Below are 19,929 nucleotides of genomic sequence, written 5' to 3' on the forward strand. Positions count from 1 at the left end.
ACCTTTGGGGATGTTTCCCACTTTGATCTCGGGGTTTCCAGTCCATATTCTGCAGATGTTTCTGTACACTATGCCTGCCACTTGGTTATGTCGTTCCATGTATGCTTTCCCTGCCAGTATCTTGCACCCTGCTGTGATGTGCTGGACTGTCTCAGGGGCCTCCTTGCACAACCTACACCTTGGGTCTTGTCTGGTGTGGTAGATCTGGGCCTCTATTGCTCTGGTGTTTAGGGCCTGTTCCTGGGCGGCCAGGATGAGGGCCTCTGTGCTGTCCTTGAGTCCAGCTTTTTCCAGCCATTGGTAGGATTTACTGATATCAGCCACTTGGGTTATTTGCTGGGTGGTACATCCCATGTAGGGGCTTGTCCTCCCATGATGGTATCTCTGGCACCTCAACCTCCGTTCCCTGTTGTCTGAGACATTCACTGAGCACATTGTCTATTGAGGCTTTGTCCCTGATGTATTTATGGATCTTAGTTGTTTCGTCCTGGACAGTGGTTCTCACACTCACTAGTTCTCTGCCTCCTTCCTTGTGGCTTGTGTACAGTCTCAGGGTGCTGGATTTGGGATGGAACCCTCCATGCATGGTTAGTAGCTTTCTAGTCTTGATATCTGTGGCTTTTATCTCCTCCTTTGGCCAGCTAATTATTCCAGCAGGGTATCTGATTACTGGCAGGGCATAGCTGTTTATCGCACGGATTTTGTTCTTACCATTGAGCTGGCTTCTCAGGACTTGCCTTATTCGTTGGAGGTATTTAGCTGTGGCTCCTTTCCTTGTGGCCTCATCGAGGTTGCCATTTGCTTGTGGTATACCTAGGTACTTGTAACTGTCCTCTATGTCTGCTATTGTTCCTTGTGGGAGTGAGACTCCTTCTGTGCGGATCACCTTCCCTCTCTTTGTGATCAGCCGACCACACTTCTCTAGTCCGAATGACATCCCAATGTCAGTGCTGTAGATCCTGGTGGTGTGGATCAGTGAGTCGATGTCTCGCTCACTCTTGGCATACAGCTTGATGTCATCCATGTAGAGGAGGTGACTGATGTTGGCCCCATTTTTGAGTCTGTATCCGTAGCCAGTCTTGTTGATGATTTGGCTAAGGGGGTTTAGGCCTATGCAGATCAGTAGCGGGGACAGAGCATCTCCTTGGTATATGCCACATTTGATGGACACTTGTGAAAGTGGTTTGCAGTTGGCTTCAAGGGTGGTTTTCCACAGCTTCATCGAGTTTGCAATGAAGGCTCTCAGAATCCTGTTGATGTTATACATCTATAGGCATTCAATAATCCAAGTATGCGGCATTGAGTCATAGGCTTTCTTGTAATCGATCCAAGCCATGCACAGGTTGGTGTGTCGGGTTTTGCAGTCTCGGGCAACTGTGCGGTCTATGAGGAGTTGGTGTTTGGCTCCTCTGGTATTTACACCGATACCCTTCTGTGCCGTGCTCATGTGTTTATCCATGTGTTTGCTTATCTTGGCCGCTATGATGCCTGACATGAGCTTCCAGGTTGTGGAGAGGCAGGTTATTGGTCGGTAGTTGGGTGGGACTGGACCCTTTGATGGATCCTTCTGGATTAGGATTGTCCGCCCTTCAGTTAACCATTCAGGGTGAGTCCCACTTTGTAGCAGCTGGTTCATTTGGGCTGCCAGTCGCTCATGGAGAGCAGTGAGTTTCTTTAGCCAGTAGGCATGGATCATGTCAGGCCCTGGTGCTGTCCAGTTTATCATACCTGAGACTCTTTCTTGAACATCTGTCACAGTGATGGTTACCGGGGCTTGCTCAGGGAGGTTGCTGTGGTCCTCTCGTAGAGAGATCAGCCACTGTGCATTGCTGTTGTGGGACGCCTCCCTTTCCCATATGCCTTTCCAGTATTGTTCAGTCTCCAGCCTTGGTGGGTCTGCTCTGTTGTTATTACCCTGCCATTGAGAGTACACCTTAGCTGGTTGAGTGGAGAAGAGCCGGTTAATCCTTCTGGATTCATTCTCCCTTGTGTATCTCTTTAGGCGGCTGGCCAAGGCTTGGAGCCTCTGTTTGGCAGTTTCAAGTGCTTCAGGTATGGGCATCTGCCTGTACTTTCTGGGTACTGGTCTTTTCATTATACCCTTGTGGAGCTCTGACAGTTGGCTCACTTCCCTCCTTGTTATCTTGATTTTAGCCTCTAACCGTCTTTTCCATGGTGGGTATTGGGTCTCATATATATATATATAAAAAAATTCCCTTCTCACCCACCTCGGGTGGTTCTTATCCTCTGAGCTCGGGTCCTCTACCAGAGGCCTGGGAGCTTGAGGGTTCTGCGCAGTATCTTGGCTGTGCCAAGGACTGCACATTTCTGGACTGAGATGTCTGATGTTGTTCCTGGGATCTGTTGTAGCCACTGCTCCAGTTTGGGGGTTACTGCCCCGAGGGCCCCGATGACCACAGGCACCACTGTGGTCTTCACCTTCCAGGCCCTCTCCAGTTCCTCCCTGAGGCCCTGGTATTTCTCTAGTTTCTCGTGCTCCTTTTTCCTGATGTTGCAATCACTTGGTATTGCTACATCTACCACAACGGCTTTCCTCTGATGTTTATCCACTACGACAATGTCTGGTTGGTTTGCCATTACCATTTTGTCTGTCTGGATCTGGAAGTCCCACAGGATCTTAGCTCTGGCGTTCTCCACCACCTTTGGGGGTGTTTCCCACTTTGATCTTGGGGTTTCCAGTCCATATTCTGCACAGATGTTTCTGTACACTATGCCTGCCATATATATATATATATATATATATATATATATATATATATATATATATATATATATATATATATATATATATATATATATATATATTTTTTTTTTTTTTTTTTTTTTTTTTAAGTGTAGAGTGGATATGGGGTCATGAATATCTTCAGTATAAGTATGGCTGCTTTCAAATTGTTTGGAGACATAACTAAAGGCATTTTAAAAAGAAACAGATTTTTAAATTGTTCTGTTTTTTCAGGTGCATAATTGTTGGCTCCTGAACTATTTCAAGTTTCCAAGTTCTCTTTAAGAAAACAGCTTACAGACCCTGGTCCATCTGTGTATCTTTCCCTCCCACCTGATAATCTCCACATAAGGTTGAGCAAACTAAAAGAAGTTCACACTTTGCAGAAAAAACATGGTGACAGTTCTCACCACTTTTTTAATACTCCAAAGATATTGTTACTTTTTAGCTCAGGGAACTGATAGTGCTTGTCCTGCTTTGTTTTCTATTCAGACATTCTCATCCGGATTTCTTTTTTCTATAATTTTCTAATTAGCCACAGGGTTTGTTAGCCTATTGCTCTCCTTGCAGTTTTTTTCAGTCATGTCTGTTTAATTGTGCAACAAACTGTCCAATTGATGCAAATGTCTAAATGGAGTCTACATCTGTTCCTGACTAAGAAATGAATGAAAACCAGGCCTGGCTCATATGCATACAGTTTCATAAGGAATAAGATCGTAAAAATAATGACACAACAGCTGGTGAACAAAGCAGGTGTCCACAGATTTAAACATAATACTACACTGTGTGTTGTAGTGTGACTACTAGTGTTATTGTTCTTCTTAGTAAAACACTTATCATTATTACAATTATTATATCAAACCCCGCTAAAGAATTATTGTTTTTAGGAAGTTTCTCATTCATAAGTCAGACCATTTTTAATGAAAGAATAATGTTACAATTTGAAGTTGCTGATGAAACCGAACCTCCTTTTCTGTCGGTGGTTTTGCTAACAGCCCAAAACCATAAACACAATATCAGTAGAAATACAGAACACTTAATGCTCAAACAATATAACTTATGCAGTATGGTTAAGTGAAAGAGGTGCAATCCACACCTGATTAACATTTAGAACATATTATGGTCGGTTGCCTACTCATGAAGAAAATCAGGACGATATTACTGATTGCTTTTTCCTATTCAGCCTCTATGCACCTCAAATCTGGAACAAACTTCCATCACACTGCAAAACAGCTGAAATGCTGAGTTTCTTTAAATCAAGACAAAAAAATCCACCTCTATACAGTTGCTGTAGAACCCCAATAAATGGAACACTGACCAATGTTTTTTTATGTATATTGATGATTTTTGCGTTGGAATTTGACAAAGTGTAATCTCTATCATTAGTTTTTACAACTGCTGACTATATGACGTACTTTAAGTTTTCAGATTGTAAAGCACTCTGAGCTGCCATGTTGTGGAAATGTGCTAGCTCAGCGTGATTGGCATTGAACCTTCTGTTAGACAAAAAGGAGAAAAACTGCTTTACTTTTGTGGACTCTTTCGTAATAGGAATATAGCAAATAAATTAAGCAAGTTATAAAATGCTTCAACATGTAGTTGAAGAAAGTTATACATAGTGGATTGGATTTCAGCAGATAAATATATACAGAAAATTTAATTTATGTGAATTTCTCATTTATGTCTCTGTATTCACCTCCCAAAGATCCATTATTTACATATTTGAGAAGTTATTAGATGCTCTCTCAGTCTCTCTTCACAACAACAGAATAAGCTCTCTGTAACTATCCCGTGTCGTACCTCGATGTACAGTGTCCATGCAGGCGCTGATGTCCTTTTATAGACACAGGACAGACACTTTCTGCCATTTATGGCTCCTCTAAAGCACACTATGAGGGAGGGTCAGCATCCAAGGTGAGAGAAGGCAGAGGCAAAAAAGGACAAGACAGGTCCTGTCAACTTCATACTTCTTCACACTGAACCTTTGACAGCTTTAAAAATGAGTTTCATAGCAGTGCCAAGTGCAGTCTCCTGTGTGTTTTGAAAAGCACCCAACTGTCATATACAGTTCAATTAAGTAAGAGGCATAAATCGTCACCTCAGTGTATCTAGCAACCGTGACTTGTCTAAACCTGCCTCGGTTGTGGAGACTATTGTTTCTTTCTCGGAGCCAAAGAGACAAAAGTGAGAGGCCACAGCTTGCAAAATGTGTATGCTTGTAAATACTAGTGAGTGAAAAGACATAAAAAGGCAGTTGATGGAGAGAGATAGCGTAATGCATTCTGGGTAAGAAGCCACATTCTTGATAACTTACTAGTTTCATCATGCACAGCAGGCATTTTCACAGTGTTTACTTTGAATGAGGGGAATACTCTTTCCAGCAGCTGCACTGTAAATAAACACCACTGCACTTATCACAGAAAGGCTAATGCACTTCTAATCTGAACAAATAACGCATTCTCACATCCTTGGGTTTCCTTCCTGGAAGATACTTGTGCAACATGCAATGCATTCATGTGCATTGAGATAATAGTGTAAACAGACTAATCACCAAAATCCTTAACAATATTTTTTCTGCTGTAATGTCATGGTCTCAGTTCATTTTCTCTTTTTTTTTCTTTTGCAAGTGTAGAATCCCTCTCTATTAAATGCTTTGGAAGCATGTCAATGCCTGTGCAGTTGTGGAACTGACGTTACAAGCCATATAAAACTGAGAAATCACAAAGGCGTGAGATCCAGGTGGGCATATATGAGGGAACAAACAGTACATGGATATGAATGCCAATCTTTAATTATCTAATGCAAAAAAGAGCAAAGTTTTGCAGGGCAGAGGAAAAAGTAAAAAAAAAACAAAAAAAACAAGCCTATTCAGAAGACCTATATTGTACAGAAAGATGGCATTTTGAGCTGTGGACACTGTTGAATCACTTCATGCCAGGTGCGCAAGTGCTTGCTTGAAAACTGCATAGCTGATGCTTTGAATTTATTGCTTAATTTAGTCAACCTAGAAGGACACTCAGTGGGAAAGATGACGAAAGTGTTGCTTCTACAGAAACAAATACACTTAGTCAGATTTATGTTCCCTTAGGCTTTGCATGCATAAAATGTTATTTGAAGTTAAGAATGTCATGGTATGATGAACATGTGTGTTGAACAGAAAAACCTTAAATATAACCCCTCACACACAGGGCTATTTCAAGGACTTTGAAATATATTTGCTGAACTTTTAGATTCTCCAAGAAACCTCTTTCTACATCTTGATAACATTTAACAAAGTCAGAGTTTAATCTTAAAAACTCTAACACGTGTTAGAGTGAATTTTCATGTTTCAAATGTTCATCTTCAACTCAAATTGTGTATGATTGGAAAGCTTGGGATTTGAGACCTTGGATGTGCAAATATCTCTGACCAGCAGATTATTTATCTGTAATGATTTTTTTTACATTTCAGATTCAGATTGGTTTAGTTGTCATGTGCAGGTTAACATAATTTCAACAATGAAAAAAATGCTTAAGATAACTTCCTACAAAATCAAAAAAAATTACCAACAGGATGAAATAAAATAAAACAAACTGCACAAAAGAAATATGAGTTCTCTCTGATTAAAATTATGTGGCAGAAAAAATGGTTCCATACATTAACATGACATGTTATGTATGGAGCCATTTCTTGAAATTCCAGAGATAGTAAAAATTGTGGTGAAAGTTATACATTTAAAATCTTATGTTAGTAATAGCTTAAAATTTCAGAAAACTACTTGACCCATTATAGATTACCACAAGATGATATCAGCTTGCATTGGGCTGTTTAATAGACATCCTGTGGTTTGTTTGCCAACTTTAGTTTAGAACTGTGAATAAGAGTGATGAGTCAATCTTTTAGCTTCTATTCCACCACGGTTTTAAAGTTTCATAGCAAAAACTACGACTTTGATACTGATAACAGGCCCAAGTCTACTCGTAGTTCAGTATTAAATTCTATACTAAGCTGGCAAAAAGTAAGGCATACCGCAATTTAATAGTGGCATACTCTGGACAGAAGCTTTGATAATTACAGGCCAGGGCAGCAGAGACTCCTCCAATAAAAACATGATTCAAGAAAAGATTGTATTTTATCCCACGTAAAAAGGCATTACATCATAACATCCAGGGCTTAAAATTTTAACTTTTTCATCATTCTCAGAAGAAAAAAGATCTGTGTAATTTTTTTTTCTACCTTATGTCATTAAAAATGCACCTCTTAGGTTTCCATGTACAGTGATATGGACATCACAGTGTAACCATTAGGATTATGATCTGGAATCTGGATGATAAGTTGTATAAAACGGCGGTGATTTGTCTCTTTCTGTGTTTTCAAAAAATGATCCACCATTTATGCCCTCTGTAGAAGCAAACTATTTTCCCAGGATAAAATCTTATACTGGTGCCAGAATATTAAGTAAGTCATGACGTCAACACAATCCTAAAGCGATTTCCACACTTTCAGCACACACTTTGTTTACCCGAGGCAGAGGTGAATTGATTTTTATGTACATCCAGACAGGTTCTTCTTGGATCTCATTCCAATAAACAAAACAAGTCAGGTTTGGATGAAGGAGACAGTTAACTGCTGCAAGTTTGCATAACATTCCTTTAGTCAGGTCTTGTTAATTTGTGTGCATGCCATGGACTTCTGTTGCACAGCCCTGCCCTCCTCCCTTTAGGCAAGGGTGCAGAAGAACAGTCAGGCCTGACTCACGTTTCCTTGACACAAGGCTAAATGTGATGATGCAGCTGTGAATCGACAGCATTTCTGCACCCAGACAACATCTGTTACATGAACAATGTTTGAGAAGGGACATGTTCCTTCACTTCACGGTGTATGAAATATAATAAATATCACGTAGTGAGGGGTCAAGTGAGGTGTACCAGCCCCTTTCTTTCATGGCATGTAATTAGACTGCATTAAACCATGTAGTTACAAGGCATCTGAAATTCGGCCTCACAATTTGGTATTTCCTCAAAAACAGAATTTCCTTTGAGTGTAGCAGGTAAGTGCTAGGTATGGACCTGTAATTGTATCCCTAGAGAAATGTAATTACCCCCATTAGCAGGGGAGTCGGTTCCTATTCACACTATTTAGCAGACTATATCAAGTTTATGTTTTCTTTTTCTCTGAAATCTGGCACTGACTGAATGCTGTGGAGAAGACAGATTAGCAAGTGAGGCGAGATGACTGGACTGTGAAGAGGGGGGGCCAACACCTCCCACAGGGGCCCTAACTTAAGGGATCAAGTTTCAGACGTTTACCAACAGAAGCATCCATGGAGGAAGTCTCCAGACCCCCACGACATTACTGCACCTGGCGATCGCCACACAGGAAATCTGAGGTCACTTCCCCCTTTTCAGAGAATGTAGACATGCTATTCCATCCAGCCACGTGTCCCCACATCCTACAGAGGAGGGAACTGGCTTACCATAACAAGCTACAACAGAAACTTATGCTGAGTGCTAAGCTTGAATTTAATTTAAATGCCCTGTTGATTTATAGAAATAAAGTGTTGAACACTGACAGTGATGAAGAAAATGCCCATCAGGGACACTCCTGTCTTGTGAATTTGATGACACATGCCTGCACTAGCTGTGTAACAATCAAATTCAAGTGCCACCCCATTCTGAGTTGAAAACTTTTCAAAATCTTTGAGATTAAGTGCCACTGAGTAATTAGCCAAAGAACAACTGTACCCAATGCCCTCACAAACACCATTTAGGAATGGTCAGCTTCACAGTGTCAAATCGGAGCAAGTCCAACACAAATTTAACTTGTTCCTAAAGCACCTGCAAACACTTGACCACTGATTCCTCCGTCATTATCGTTGGCCTGTTTTCAAACAGTGCCAACACATAAAAACTAGCCACAACCAGTCCAGGTCGTTTAAGCTGCAGTTCAGAACTGGCGTGGTTCCAATCACCATGCGGGGGCTAACCTTTGGAAAACACTGAGCCCTCTGAAGAATGTAACCACGGTCAGTGAGACGGAGAGGGAGAGGAAGAAGAAAAAAGGCAAACAAATACATTATACAGCCCGTGGATTCTGTCAAGGCAAACTTCCCAGATGCTAAACGGGACAGAATGGCTGGCTTTTTTGTTAGTAGAAAATTATTTGTGCTTGTTACTGTGACAAAAATGTTGTGTAAAAATAATCTGCCAGCCATGAGAGCACAGTGGGGTTCCTCAGAGTCCAAATTCCTACAGGGTGTAAATTTTGCAGCAAAACAATAAAGATGCTAAAAGGAGTTTTGCTTTGGTGTTTGTTAGGCTGAACTCAAGAACAGAAAGGACACTGATATACCACCAAAATGAGAAAAAAAAATAATTAAGTGAGTTTATTGAGGAAAAAGATGGCTAACTACTGGGACTGGACCGTAGGGCTTTTGTAAACTTTATAATGACTGTTAATACCACTGATGTTTTCTAATTCAAGTTCTAAAATAGTCTGTGAACAAATGTGAACTTGATCATTTTACACTAAGACATTTAGCAAAACACAGTAAGCAATTTAAGAAACATTAAAACCAGGCATTATCCATTGACTTACTTTTAAGTTAACATCACATGTATCAATACCAATGGATTTTAATGACCCAGAAAGGCTACACTTTCTTAACACTTGAAGGATGAGTTCAGACTTTTTAAAGTTAGTTTATGCAGAATAATCATCGGTAATCTCCTTACTTGTAGCAGAGAGATGTCTTATTGCTGCGAGTTTGTTAAATAATAAAGACATTCTCAGAAGAGGCACTATTAGAGCTAGTCCGGCAAATTCTGTAGGGTCTTCTTTACCAAACTGTGATAATGCCAAAATACCTTCAAGTAACTACATCAAGTTCAGCTGATTAAGAAGCTGATTAAGAAGCAGCAACAATAATTTCCAAACCGAACTACAGCAAACAAATGGCAGTCAACAATAAAATAGAAATTTGACTCTATTCTTGGCAGGTACTGAGCAGACTGGCAAGTCTCAACTAATTATTTTACAACAGGCATTACAAAACAATGTCACATACAGGTTGTAACGTGGAAGATACTCAACAAAGGAAAAAAAAAAAAACTCATCCAGAAACCTCCTATCGAAAGATACACATTTAATATCTACTAATGTTGTATTGTAAAATGTTATTTCCTGCTAACGTTATCAAAAATTGGGGTCTATCTGAGTAGCTGTGACCCATAACTTATTCTGAGGTATTCTTGACTTTTCTACAATCTCACTTCAAAATGACACAAGTCTACAACAGATAAGGAAACTGTTACAAATAGTAACCACACAGAGCCTGAGCTGAAAAATATCCAATTCAGCTTTAGGTTTTTAAGACTTTCCCACTAAATGTTCTACAAAGTCAATCCAGTCTTAAATGTGCCATATTTTGTTCATCGCAAGTTTTATTAATGTTCTTTCAATAAATACAGCACAAAACACGGAGGCCTTCTGTGTGAACTGATACATAAAGCAGCTTCTCCATCCTGGTATTGTTCCACCACTGACAAGTCCCAACACTTTGCTCTCCCACCATGCCAACTGCACGTCTCCATGAAGCAACAAGTGCGCAAAAACAGTCGTCATGATGATGACAACACTATGAGCTACACAGTATTGATGTACTGCCAACACAGCTCCACAGACACTGCAGCACAGACACACCCTTTGCAGACTCACATTGCCATACTCCACTTCCTCCTGCCGGAGAGCAGACACGTTGAGCCTGAGGGACTTTGCTCTCTGAGGTTTTCACACACCACTCAGATGGGAGTTTCAAAAGTTGCTCCATAATCCCACCTTAGACACTTCATTTGATAATGCAAGCCAATGCTTTCTCCAAAAAGACAAAGTGATTGCTACTCTTAATTTAGTGGAAACGTAGAGGGATATAATCAGAAGTGATAAGTGAAGTGACAGTTGGTTTAGAAATATCTTTCGCCACTTAAATCCTTATTTGTTTGAATTTTCACTCTATTTTTTTTAAACTGTGTACAATTAAAAGGGAATAAACATGGCCAACATAAACATGTGCGAAAAAACACTAAAGACTAAACGTTCTAAATGAAAGCAATGAATTATTTCAGGTACCAGAGTCACAATTATCAAACAAATAACACTGACATGTCTACCACCTGTCCAAGCATTTTTATCTATGCAATCTCTCTGTGATAACAAAGCTATGGAAACTGTTGATTCTATGTGCAGAGTCTTAATCATTTATGCTCTAAGAGGGTTCTTTGTAGTTACCTTAAGCACAGACAGCAATTATGGGTGAAAAATTACAGCTTGGTACTACATTGTATTGATTAATTTTAGAACCTTTTGTTCCACATCAACTGTGGTCACTATGATTGCAACTTTTCCCATAAAAAAAAAACAAATAAAAAAAATTCAATCGGAAGTAGGTTGTATATGGATGAAAGAAAATTTCCAAAGGAAAACTGGCAAATTCATGGATAGATACAACTAAGTAAGAAACAGGGAGGAAAAAGTTGATTGAAGTCTTACCAGGAGTAATGTGTGAAGTCTGGACTCGCCTTCCCAACGTGTCTGCGGTAAGTCTGCTGCTGTCAGGATCTGATCTCAGATCAGTTCGCTCCTCTGACGGGTCAGGAGCTTCACTCTTCCAGCTGGAAAACTTTCTACGCTTCTTCTAACTGCAGTCAAACCTCTGTGGCGAAGATGGATGCGGCTTGCCGGCTACTTTTGTCCTACTACTGAGGAAGTTGCTTGTGAGTCACAAGATCCCGCCTCCCAAAATACATTCCTCCCTCCCCTCCCAGCCTCTGCGACTTCAAACAAGAGCAGAGAACTCCAGGCAGTAGGGTAGCGTTCTTCAGGGCCCTTTGTGTTGTTCAGAGTTTAAGTCCGTGTTAAAAGTATCTCACTTTCCTTTTTAGTGGATAGGCAACATTCTTGTATATAGGAAGTAATGAATCAAAATATTTTCAGTTGTCAAAGAGGAAACGTCTAATCTCAAAATATAAAACTTGGTTAAAAAGGGATAAGTTTGAAACAATTAAAATTTATTTATTAACATAAAATGTTAATAAATATTTATTTAGACCTTTTTTTACAGGTTGAAAAAATGTATGTTGTCTTTATTGGTATTTCAGTGACCACTGGAGACAGGCACCAGCACCCCTGGCGACCTCTCTATAAGGATGAACGGTATTTCAGCAATAAAATCCTTTTTCTTAAATTGTGGTCCAGCTTTTTACATTTTTTTTTTTTTTTTTTGACGTTTTATTTTTGGCAATGGACTCCACATCTTAGAAATTGGAAGGCCCTGCTAACATCACCCTAATCTTTACATGTCTTCATGAAACTTGAAAACATTAATGTTGCTTCCACTAAGATGACATATGTTAAAGAATCTAAGCAATTACTTAGAACCTAAATCTACCAGACGTAGGAATAATTTTGGGCTCCCCTGCCCAATGGAATTTATTCAACAATGTTAAATAAATTATCAGAAACATTATCAGAAAATGGTCCATATTGACAGTATCGCTCAGATTTGTCAGCTTCACATATATTATGTTAATCAGTCATTGCACTTCATCCTAAAGGTGCTCTACTGGATTGAGATCTAATGACTGTGCAGGCTATTGAAGAAAATATCATTATGTTAAAGAATAGGTTGAAATAGTAAAAGTTTTTGTCATAGGGTGCATTTACCATCTGGAGGTGGCAATCAGAATGGCATAAAAGTTTTACCAACTCATTAATCAAACATAAAGTAGTGTATCTTAAATAGGTTTTATTATCTCCTACATCCCCAAAAACTGTAATGATACATGTGATATTTGCCTCACATTTACATGTTTGTGGTGATGATATTTCAGTCTTTTGGTTTTACCAAACCTCTTTTATGTATTTATCTTTGTTATTGAGATGTTTTAGGATAGTTTTAAGTATATTCATTTTGGACAGATGAGTTTGTCCTCCATTGAGTTTCACTTTTATTTAGTTACTGTGTTTGTTTGTTTGGTTTGGTGGACTGTTTAGTTGGTTGTTCATATAAACGTTTTACCATAATACTCGTGAATAGCTTTGTCTTGCCTCCACCTCCAATCTCTCTACATGTGATGCAGGGTATGTCTCCCAAAGTACTCTTATAGCCCCCGTCTGATCACCCCTTTCCAAACTTTCTCCAGCCACGCTTAACCATTCCAGGGAAACATTACATCCAAATAAATACTTGTGGACAGACTCAGCACTGGCCAAACCATAACATCTCCTGCACTCTGTGACCTTTGCTGATCTGTCTGTGTCCTAATATGACTAGAGCAGATTCAGTAAAGACCAGCCCAGTTATTGAATTTCACTTCCCTATTTTACAATGTGTGCAGTCCTGATGTTTCATCTTTTTCATGACTCAACAAGACACAGCCCCAATGCAGAAGGCTGTGTCTGTTACTCAGGAAAGGGTTCTCACCTCTGATCAGCTTAGTCATTAGTTACTCAGTTACATATTAAGAGAGAGAGGTGACACCTTATTTGAATGGTCATTTTACTATTGCGTGTGTAAGCAGATAAAATATTAAAATGAAGCCTAGAAGGCTCAATGTGACGTATTTTGGTTTTCATTCTTACTGGCAGCAGCTCTAGGAGAGAAGGACTTTCATCTACAGGAAAATCAATTGCACTGTTTTCTGCTTGCTCATTTCAAATAAAATTTATATTATTTAATATCTGTTTTTCCTTATGCATATAATGTACTGTAAATAGTCTGTCACATCTTTTTAAAAACGCTATCTTACTCAGTTATACATGCCTTTAATGGTGAATATAATATTGATATTTCTACCCAACAATATGTTTATATTATAATCTTGTACTGTATATCATTATTATTATTATTATTATTATTATTATTGTTGTTGTCATTGTTAACCTTGTTTTTTCATATATTTCTAACACTTTTGTAACACTCTACTTATATAAATGCTGCTGTTACACGTGCATTGTCTCTCTGTAGGACAACAAAGTTATTTTTATTCTATTCTATTCTATTCTATTGTAGATGTGAAATTGCTAAATAAATACATATCGGTCAAAGCTTGTGACTTGTGTTTTTCATGGTCCTGTGACAACTAGGAGAATGTGATCTCCACCGCGCTGACCCCTTAACTCCCCACAACCCCTTAATTATAAATTCTACTTTTACACTCCAAGGCGTGGCCCTGTCAGGCTGTATGCTACAAATTAAAGGATACACATGCCTGTCAATTCATTGAGGTAGATTGGGTCGGACAACTTGCACATTGCATCTTGCTTTGAAAAAAGGTCAAGGGTGGCTGATTTAAAATGCCTCTTTGTTTTGCATTTGAGCAGCAAGCTAAACGGGTTACAGTGAGATTTAATTTAGCGCCACAATGCAAACATTAAATTTTCCTAAACATTTGCAGTTTTAGGACACCTGAGTAAAATTAGCTCTAATGAGAATCATGCCCCTGAGCACAAGACTAAACTTTATACTGCTAAATCTTACACTTCAGTTATATGGTTGTAACTTGGAATCAGATGACACCATTTTTATGACAAGCTGAAAAGTAACAAACTATGATGGAGAAATCCATACTCAAAAGGCAAAGATTTTTTGCAAAAGATGCAGATTTTTTGTGCATTCTAAAAAAGATATTAATTGCGCTTAAACAAATTCTGCTATACCACAGATCTACAAATGTAACCCTAATGCTCATTCCTGATACTTGCTGTTGCACTTATTCCAAGGTTTTGCATATATTGCAAAACACTGTGGTGGAAAGCAACCATGACTTCAGACCAATCTTAAAACAGAAAATGGAAAAATAAATCAAGTTAGGGATATCCAGATACAAACTTGACTTGCAATCTCATTCAAAGAATAAAAAGTCCCTCACTAAATGCACTTCTCAAGCAAGTTGTTGGACTTGAGTTTGTACAGTTTTCCCTGTAAACTTCAGTCATTTTTGTTTTTATAACAGTCACAAGCAATATTGAAGCCATCCTTACAAGATATAATTGTAGTTCAACCTTAATTTTCTGCTTTGAATCTGACCCTTTTCGCCATTTACAATGACTTTGACATTGGGAGAGAGGCTGCAGCAACTCCCTGTCTGCCTATGTCATATGACTTACCATTTGGATGTTAATAACTTGAATGAAGAAGTTCCATTGGGACTCTGTGTCACAAATTACTGCCATCCCTATTTGAGAAATCCTGATCAAAACATTTTGTCACTTTCAAACTAAGTTATTCAACTAATTCTTAAAATGAGTAAGGTGAAGTAACGCTTTGTGAAGCTATGTAATGAGAAAACATAATCTGTCACTCTGGATAAAGAGCCCCCCTGTGTAAACAGGGTTTACATGACCTTTTTAAGCTGCTTCCAATTTCTATATTAAAACATCAACATAGCTCTAGTTTAGATGAACAAAGAAGTTTGCCATTGTTTCCTATCTAATAAAAGTGCAATTTAGATGTTTGGTACAAAGTTTGGAGGTATGTCTGGTTTTCACTTTTGGCCTCATTCCACACTAAATAGACTGGTTTTGGTAATTATAACTTTATGAAAGACAAATCTGATCGTCTCTTGCTGATAATTTCATTTTTAAGAATTTGTGCTCAGCACGCTATGCTAAAAACTATTCCACTAGTGTCCTTAAGTTGTACTGGGATCAAACAGAAGAGAACAAAAAAAGGATGTTCAGAACTGCAAATCGAATAGTTTCCATCAGTGTCACACGATGACATTTACATTATTAGATTGTGGATACCGATGCATCAAAACGGTTCAGATAGAGTTCTAAGTAAATGTAAGTAGTTACCACATGTGCCACATGTTGGTGCCATTAAAAAAATAAAGAAAAGTCTTGGTGAAAAGACAAGATCTTCAAGGGACTTTGTCAGTGATAACTTTTTAGGAGAGAATATGCACTTTGAAATTGGACTTTGTGTTATAATTAAGAAGATGAATGAGAAAGAACAGAGGATTTACAGCATTACGTCATGAAAAAAGATGCCAATGAAAGCCAATGAAAAAAGATGCATCTAAACAACCATACCGGGGGAACTTTTGTGTCATGCATTTTTTGACTTGGCTTGCTTGGCAGCTCACTCTAGATGAGGACCAACCATAGAGTGGGGAGACATACCAAAGTTGTGAGCTAAGCCTGAGCACAGAAGTCTTACAATATGTCAGCAGTGTTATTTTTACAGGGTCATATTAGCAAACCAAACGGTTCTGCATCTGCTCCACAAGGGCATTCCTCCACTGCTGACCCTGAACAAACCCACATGCTCTTGTGCTCCTGCTCCTGCATCAGCTTCTTACGAGCCTCTGATTTCCAAAGTAGTATTTACCCCTGCTGTGGCTCACCAGGCATTTCACTTGTAATGATAAATACTCACATGAATTAAACAGCACGGAGCCCAGTAAGTCAGAGCACAAGATGTTTTGCCTGCTATCTGTATTTGCCTGGTTGAAACATGCTAGTGGTTGAGTGGATCAGACAGGCCTTGGGCTGAAACCTTCACAAGAAAACGGGGTCATTGGCCATCAGACTGATAAACAAGCCTGTGACATAATGTGGAAACACTGATCCCATTCACAGTTCTGCTCACCCACAAAACATTCTGCATGCCAGGTGTTAGGGTTAACACTGTTAAACATACATTAACAAAGACAGAAAAGACAAAAGAGTTAGATTCTTCTTTCACTCGCGAGGAGAACGGACAGAGATGTGCTTCAGTTACAATCTCCTACCGCTCTGAAGCACATTTTGTCTGCTCCTCTATTTTATTGTTTCTAGGATCCCTAATCACAAGGACGCTGTAGCTCTAAAGGGAGGGCAAACAGCTACAGCGTCTAATGTTATTCACTAACTAACACACAATCATTCTGTACTAGATAATGTCCTTCCAGGCACAAAGATTAATAAAATATGTAGTGATCTTAGCAATGATGGTTTTATTGGAGGCCAGCAACTCAACCGAAGCAGAGCTCTTCACCAAGAGGTAAACCTGCAGGAAGATTTTGTTTCTGCTCTTTGTCAGTGAAGCCTTCTGAGAAAAGAATCAGAGTAAATCAACAATACAAGAAACATTCTTAATTCTATAATGAGATTAACTTTAAGGAAAGCATCAATTAAAGATACATTATAAAGATCAATGAGAATAACAAATAATTGATTAATAATATCACAATTTCTCCAACATTTGCCCCCTGTTTATCAAATATTTGTTCTAATTCTCATATCCTTCCTAAACAGCCACTTCAAACAATTTTCAACTAGGAGTTCATTTTTAAGAAAGCAAACATGTTTACATTCAAGGTTTATACTCAGTCCAAAACTTAGAATCAGGATACACATCAAAAGAGTCCTCATCAGAGCTTTCTCTGTCAGACTCAGGATCTTTTACTAGTAAAGGATACATCGACGTCATCTGGTTCCCCATGGGCTAAATTGCTGTAGTGATGAGACGATTAAACAAAGAACGCAGGCAAGGAATACAACAGCATCCACACAAGGTTAGAATGGCAGCAAAGACAGCCATCGACACTAAAGCAGAGGACACAAGGGTTCGGTACTTTCCAAAAACATTCATCCAGTCGTCCCACCTGGAAGTATTCACTCCAGAGAACTCCTTCATCTTACCATTAAGAGTACGGAGCCCCTCAATGGCCTTCGTCAGGCTGCCATCAGCCGCTGTGTTGTTGGGTAGAAAAGTGCAGCATCCTTCACCAAAGATTGCACACACTCCCCCTCGTTCAGCCAGCACCATGTCAAGTGCAATACGGTTCTGGAAAGCCATCAGTGATGTAGCGGTCAGCTGCTCATGCACCGCCTCGAAGCCTGCCTGTGTCCAGTTGCCCAGTTTTTGTACATTGTAATGGATGTAGTTGATTCTGTCAACGTTTTTGTTTAATGTACACCACCAACAAATTGTGGACTCAAATCCTGCTGCAATTTGGTCGGCCAATTTATACTCATCTGGTACACCACGGGGAACACCAATGGCATCGATGTATGTAGGATCATTGTTCCTCCAGGTCAGGTCTCGCTTCTGCAACTGACGCCACTGCTGAGGCACAACATCAGTTAAAGCATGAATTAGATGATCAGCAGTCATTGGATAAACAGAAACAGGCAATAATAAAGAAATTAATGCAGACATCCCTGTTACCTTCCTAGGTAATCTATTAAAAATTTTGTCACCACTGCACCACCACCAACATCTGCACGAAAGACAGGGTTAAATTCATTGTTCACAGAGAGAACAGTCCAGTGTTAAAACATCATTTGTCATACATCAAGTTTAATCTCTGTATTTTGCCGACGTCATACTTGCCCAGGAGACTAAAACAATGATAACAGAACTAGGTGGAAAACACACCTGAATACTCATCCTCATTCTGTAAACAGTGTTACAAGAAAACATTTTTATTCGTGACGTGAATTGTTCCCAGATGAAAACACAAAATAAAAACAAAAAGATATATTCACTTGTTATTTTCATTAATGTGCAAGTTCGTTCTGCTCCTAAAACACTACAGGGTTGTGGACAATCTTCACCAGTTTTGAGATGGAAAAACTATTTGGTTTAACCCCCTTTGTAACCTGGACTTTGCCCTGTAGGTCGGTGAGCGTCTTGAGCTTGCTTCCCAATTACTTTTGAAATTAAATTACTTTTTGCAGTGTGTTAAATGTATCCAAGTTGGCTTTTCTGCTGCATCTGGGTTTTTAGTGAAATGTTCAAACCATTTAGAAAAGCATCAATTATTTCTAAACAATACTTCACTTTTATTCAATTCTATGAAGTCCATGTGCATTACTTGAAATGGATATTGCAGAGTAGGAACTTTCCTCTAAGTGATCTTAGATTGCCCTGAGAGTTATGTTTTGCACATATCAAACAGGTCCTACAGAATTTTTTTTTAAATAAGAAATAAATCCATAAGTAGTGTAATGTTGATGTATCCTACCATCCCCCCTGTTGAGACATGCGAAACGCCATGGCTCAATATTGCAGCCCATTTATACACATCTTTTTCTTGGTAAAATAGGTTCAGTTTTATATAATTTTCCAATTTTGCTCCATTTTTTTTATCCATAAATCCTTTTCATTTTGAGGACTTAATTGTTGCATGTCTCTTAAAGTTTCTTTCATAAATTTAATTTTTACGTCCACATGTAATACATTTATCTCTCCCTCAGCTGCTTTTTTTTTTTTTTTTTTGTCTTTGAAAGCATTCCCTAGGACACCTTATCTGTCCCTGCAGTGTGCGCCGCACATTTACAGATTGCTAGTTGTTTTGGTAGGTGCACGACTTGTAATAATTCTTTTAATAATTCTGCATGTGTTACTTTTAATGTTAATGGGTGAAACAGAACTGTAGGAGCTCTAACTTCTACTGCCATAGAAGCAGCAACTACAGCTCTCACACAATGTGGTAAGGCACACGCTACACTATCAAGTTTTGAAGAAAAATATGCTATTGGTCTCATTTATCACCATGCTGTTAGACTAGCACCGAGGTCATGACATGACCTTTACAATCCACCATCTGAACAAAAGGTTTTCTTTTATTGATAATCTGGTAACGCTAACGCAGCGCATGACAAGCGGGCCTGTTTTAGTTTGCAAAGTGCTTCTTCTGCTTCATCTGCCCACAACAAAGAAGACATTTTAAAATCTTTTATACATTAATTTATTCAGAGCTGCCACAATTTCTGCATAATTAGGCACCCAGTTTCGACAATAGTTAGTCAACCCCAAAAAGGACATCATCTGTTTTTTTTTTTTTGTGGTTTGGGAGCTTGGAGAATTGTCGTTTTTCTATCCTCCGCTATGGTTCGTCCTCCTTCACTCAAATTACCCCAAATATTTTACTTGTCGTTTACACAGTTAAAGTTTATTTTGTTAACCTTATGACCTTCTTTAGCTAAATGTTGCAGAAGTGCTAAAGTGTCTTGCTGACAGGTTTTCCTGTCTGGAGATGCTAACAAAACGTCATCTATGTACAACAAAACTTGGCTCCCTCCTGGGGGTTGAAAAGTTGACATACTTGCACTCATTACTTGAGAGAAAATTGTAGGGCTTTCACAGTAGCCTTGAAGTAGTCTGGTGTACGTGATCTTTTCCCTTCAAAAGTAAAAGCAAACCAAAATTGGCTCTC

At 39.0% G+C, this 19,929-nt stretch overlaps 1 protein-coding gene across 2 annotated transcripts in view; it reads right to left on the minus strand.

The window, feature by feature from the left end:
• The window catches only part of fhl3a (four and a half LIM domains 3a), a 35,089-nt gene extending 23,625 nt beyond the window's left edge, over window positions 1–11,464 (minus strand). For both annotated transcript variants that reach the window (XM_055046996.1, XM_055046994.1), the window contains exon 1: window positions 11,270–11,464. The gene's annotated coding sequence lies outside the window, so the exon portion shown is untranslated. The remainder of the gene's footprint in view (window positions 1–11,269) is intronic.
• Between the last annotated feature and the right edge of the window lie 8,465 nt (window positions 11,465–19,929).

Source organism: Poeciliopsis prolifica, unplaced genomic scaffold, assembly GCF_027474105.1.
Source record: "Poeciliopsis prolifica strain line A6 unplaced genomic scaffold, Auburn_PproV2 SCAFFOLD025, whole genome shotgun sequence".
Lineage (NCBI taxonomy): Eukaryota > Metazoa > Chordata > Actinopteri > Cyprinodontiformes > Poeciliidae > Poeciliopsis > Poeciliopsis prolifica.